The sequence below is a fragment of the Lutra lutra genome, chromosome 9 (genome assembly GCF_902655055.1).
Source record: "Lutra lutra chromosome 9, mLutLut1.2, whole genome shotgun sequence".
NCBI classification, from domain to species: domain Eukaryota; kingdom Metazoa; phylum Chordata; class Mammalia; order Carnivora; family Mustelidae; genus Lutra; species Lutra lutra.
Window position 1 is genome coordinate 52,408,446 of NC_062286.1, and position 5,225 is coordinate 52,413,670.

The window sequence follows — 5,225 nt, forward strand, 5'->3', positions numbered from 1 at the left end:
TGGTATCACATGTGGTTTTAATTTACATTTTCCTAATGCCTAATGATATTGAGCCTCTTCTCATGGGCTTATTTGCCACCCATATATTTTCTTTGGCTAAGTGTCTAAATAATTTTAAAGCACATTTTAAAGTTGGGTTAATTGTTTTCCTATTGTTAAGTTGTAAGAACTCTTTACAATTTTTCTGGATAAAAATTCTTTATCATATATATGTTTTGTAAATATTTTCTCCCAACCCGTGTCTTGTCTTTTACTTTTTTTAAATATCTTTTGAAGAGCAGAATTTTTTAATTTGATGAAGTCCAATATTTATTATTTTTTCCCTTGTAGATTGTATTTTTTAACTCAGAGTTTCACAAATTTTTTTCTAGAAGCTTTATAGTTCTAGGATTTACATTTAGATCTATGATACATTTGAGTTAAATGTTACATGGAGGGAGAGATGGATTGAAGCTAGTGTTTTTTTTTTTTTAATGTAGATGTCTAAGTTTTTGTTGAAAGATTATTCTTTTTCTAATGAATTTCCTTTGGTCCTTTGTCAAAAATCAATTAACCATATACATGAGGGTCTATTTTTGGACTTTATTCTGTTCTATTAATCTATGCATCTTTTTACCAATACCACCATCTTGATTATTATAGTTTTATATTGCCTTGAAATCAGATAGTGTGAGTCTTTCAACTTTCTTTTCCAAAATTATTTTGACTATTCCAGTTCCTTTGCTTTTTCATATACAGCTTAGGGGTAGTTGGTCAATTTCTATCAAAATTATCACTTGGGGGGGGGCTCGTGGGTGGCTTAGTTGGTTAAGCAGCCACCTTCGGCTCAGGTTATGATTCCAGGGTCCTGGGATCGAACCCCACACCAGGTTCCCTGCTCAGCAGAGAGCCTGCTTCTCTCTCCCTCTGCCTGCCACTCTGCTTACTTGTGCTCTCTTTCTTTCTGTTAAATAAATAAATAAATACATACATAAATTTCAAAAATCTTTTTAAAAATCTCACAGGGCTTATTGGGCTTTCATTGAAAGCATAAACTAATACAGGGAATATTTTAGGGTTTTTGGCAGTTTGACTAATATTTAGATTTTACTTGTTTCTTTTTAATATTTGTTTCTTCTCTGAGTTTCTTGGATCTGTAGTTTGTTATCCTTCAGTAATTTTGGAAAACTTATCAGCTTTTATCTCTTCAAATATTTCATCTTCCAAGTTTTTTCTCTCTTCTTCTGGGACTCCAAATTTATATTGTCCTACAGCTTTTGGGTCTTCTGTATTTTTAATCTTTTTTCTTTTTGTGTTTTAGTTTAAAAAATGTCTATTAAGCTACCTTTAAATACAGTGATTCTTTTCTCTTCTGCATCTAATCTATGGATAAACCTGACAAAAGAATTTTTCTCTATCTCTGATATCACATCCCCCACCCGTATTTCTATTTGACTTTCCAATAGTTTTAACTTCAATGTTGAAGTTCCCCACCTGTGTAAGCCTGTTGTCCACTTTTCCCATTAGATCCTTTAAAATATCAGTCGCAGTTATTTTAAGGTTCTTATTTGAGCATTTCAATATCTGAGTCATTTCTGGGTCTAGTTCTATTGACTACCTTATCTCTTGACTTTTTTTTTTTTTTGCTTTTTTTGTGTTTCTTGTAATTTTTTGTTGAATGTTGAACACGTTATTAGAAAAATAGCAGAGACTGAGGTAAATAGTACTTTTGCCTGGAGATGGGCATGATTCTTTTTCTGTGAGACCATTCATCTGTGTGGGTGTGTGGGTGTGGTTGTTGAGTTGCTCTTGTTGATGTTTAAAATGGGTTTGAGTATTGTTGTTGTCATAGTTATTTTCACTTGTGTTGCAAATTCTTCCAGCAGTGGGCTACTACTATCCACCCACTACTTACTATTCTTTCTTCTGTGCTCTGCTAAAGTGAAACGGTTTGTGTGATCCACCTCTCCTTAAATGGGCTATTCACTCTGAAATCTAGTTCATCTGGTACCTTTGTGACAACAGCTCTTTAATAGGTTTAAGAAACTCATAACTTTGTAGATCATCTGGCTTAAAACAATAAAACAAAACAAAACATGGTTATGTGGGGAAGCAATGTTGCCTTGTGACTTACTACATCCTAAGAGAAAGTAGAATATTCTTGCCTTTTCATCCCTATCTAGAAGATCATAGGTTTTTCTCCTTTGATCTAAAGATGTAGTGAATTATTTTAATGGTTTTCTGTTAAACTGTGTTTATATTATTTTGATAATGCCCATTGCATCATGTTGTATTATTCTTTTATTATAGAGCTATTTTGATTTTCTAGCATTGATAGGCCATTTTGTTTCATTACTATATTTCTCATGTTTTGGTGTCATGATTAATCTAGGTTTATAAAAGCAACTGGATCTTTTATATCTTTCTATTCTCTGTAAATGTTTATGTATCAAGGAAATCCTCAATTCCATGAACATTTAAGTGATAAAACAGTCATTGCACCATTTTCTGAAGTAGTTCTGTATCAACCTTTTCAATTTCTTCCCTAATTATTGGTCTTTGAAGGCATTCTGTTTCTTGAATTCCTTATGGTTATTTGTATTTTCCAAGAAAATTATTTATTTTATTGAGTTACTTAAAATTTAGACTTGACTGGATTTGTAACCCTTGGTATAGGATGAGAAAGAAGGTCTTAGGTAGAGCCTCTGGGAGCACCAATATTCAAGAGCAGAGGAGGAAGAAATATTACATAAGAGTATTGAGAAGGAGAATCCTGAGAAATGTGGAAAACTAGGAGTTTGTGAGAGTCTGGAACCACAGGAAAAGAGATTTTTCAAGATTGAAAGTAATCAAGCTGGGCCCATATTTCTTTGTCACATTAGGTAACTGAAGAAACTAGAAATTTATCCAGAAATTTGAAGGAAAAAAAAAGACTCAAGAATTCTCTTTGTAAGGTAAGTTTCCATTGTCTATTAAGACAATAGAAAACATTTTTATTTATATACCTCTTCAGGAAAAATACCACATACTGATCTTCTGTGAAAAAAAAAAAAAAAAACCTTAAGAATACAATCCAATTAACAAGTAGATAAAACAAGAAAGTTCACAAATGGGAGAGTCATGTTATGAAAGAAACTGGTAACATTAAAGTAATATGGACACAGAACTAAATCTAAATTATTACAATTATTGTTGTGAAGCTGATTACTTTCTTAGAAACATTTAAAAATATAAAAATAATAATAATAAAACTAAAGTAAAAATGTCAAATCATTATGGCAAAAATTGAGAGGACGAATTTAGGAGAAGTATGATGTAAACATATACTGGTTCTGTATCATTCACCTATTCATCCTATTAATACTCTTTTAAAAGATACATTTTATTGAGGTATCATTTACAATAAAATGCACATATTTTAAGCATATGGGCCAATGAGTTTTGACAAATTTATACAACCTCATAACCACCACTACAGTCAAGAAATGGAACGTTTTAATTGCCTTAGAAGTTTCACTCTTGCCCCTACCCAGTTAATCTCTGTCCTCCACCCCTGCCCCTGATCCCAGAAAACCTTTAATTTGTTTTCTATTTCTCTAGATTAGTTTTTCTAGAGTTTAATATAAACAGAGTCATGTAATATGTACTCTTTTGGATAAATGGGTTTTTGGAGCAGGGAGATGCAATAGGAGCTTGCTCTGTCCACCCTGTGCATCAACCTGGTACTGGAGTACCTCTAGGAATGATGCACCCCCACCTTATTAAAAAAATAAATAAATAAAATAAAAATAAAAGTAAAGGTGAAAAAATAATAAAGAAAACATTTGATACATGAGGAAAAACACTTGACATAATACAACTGTCTATGTATTCTTTTGTATCTGGCTTCTTTTCTCCAGTATAGTATAATAAGCCTTTAAATCATTAGCGAATTTATCAGATATTAAACTGATAAGAACAGATGCTGCACTTGATCCCTGCCAAAAGACTGAGAAGCAATCACCTTTGTTTTTAACATGGTGAGATGTATTGATTGGATTTTTGAGTGTTAAACCAATCCTGCATTCGTAGGAAGCACTTCACTTGGTCATGATTTATATATACATTACTGGTTTCAATTTGCTAGTATTTTGTTAAGGATTTTTTAATATTCATGAAGGATATTGGTCTGCTGTTTTCTCTTCTTACAATGTTTTTATATGGTTCAATATTATGATAAAATTGACTTCCTCCTCTATTTTATGAAAGAGTTTATATCAGACAAGTATTATTTCTTTTTAAGTAGAAAAAGAAATAATAGAAATAGAAATAGAATTTATGAGTGAAGTCAACTGAGTCTGCAGTTTTATTTGTGGTACTATTTTTAATTACAAATTCAAATTTTGAAATTTTATTCATTGTGTAAATAAATTAGGCATTTTCTGTAATTTATCAAACTTACTATCATAAACTAATTCTTAATATTATCTTATTACCTTTTGGCATAAATAGAATCTAAATTGACTCCCTGTCTTTTATTCCTAATATTGGTCATTTTCATCTTCCTTTTTTTCTTCATAAATTTAGCTAAGATTTCTAATTAAAATCATTCTTTTTGAAGGGAGTTGGGGGAAATTGGAGGGGGAGACAAACCATGAGAGACTGTGGACTCTGAGAAACAATCTGAGGGTTTTGGAGGGAAGGGGGTGGGAGGTTGGGTGAGCCTGGTGGTAGGTGTTGTGGAGGACACATATTGCATGGAGCACTGGATGTGGTGCATAAACAATGAGTTCTGGAACACTGAAAAGAAATTTTAAAAATAAATAAAAATTTTAAAAAATAAAGAACAAACTTCTGTTTTTCTTAATTTTCTCTTATGTGTTTATTTCTTATGTCATTTTTTACTGCTCTTGCCTTGCCTTTTTTCTTTCTTTTTTTTTTTCTACTGACTTTAGGCTTATTTTTCTCTTCTTTCTGTAAATTTTTAAATTGGTTAGTTATGTTATTAATTTTGGGCCTTTCTTCTTTTCTAACATAAATAGTGGTATGAATTTACCTTTAAGTACTGCTGTAATTATATCCCACAACTTTGGTAAACCATTGATAAGCCTTTTTCATTTTCCTCAACATACTTTCAAATTTTATGTGTTATTTCTTCTTTGATCTATTTGTTATTTAGAAATGTCTTGTTTAATTTCAGAACACTTGGGAACTACCCAAATATCTTTCTTTTATTGATTTTCAGTTTAACTATTTTCAGATAACAT

At 31.3% G+C, this 5,225-nt stretch overlaps 1 pseudogene; it reads right to left on the bottom strand.

Moving 5' to 3' along the window:
• Positions 1–3,809: 3,809 nt before the first annotated feature.
• On the bottom strand, positions 3,810–3,979 carry LOC125110210 (uncharacterized; annotated as a pseudogene).
• Between the last annotated feature and the right edge of the window lie 1,246 nt (positions 3,980–5,225).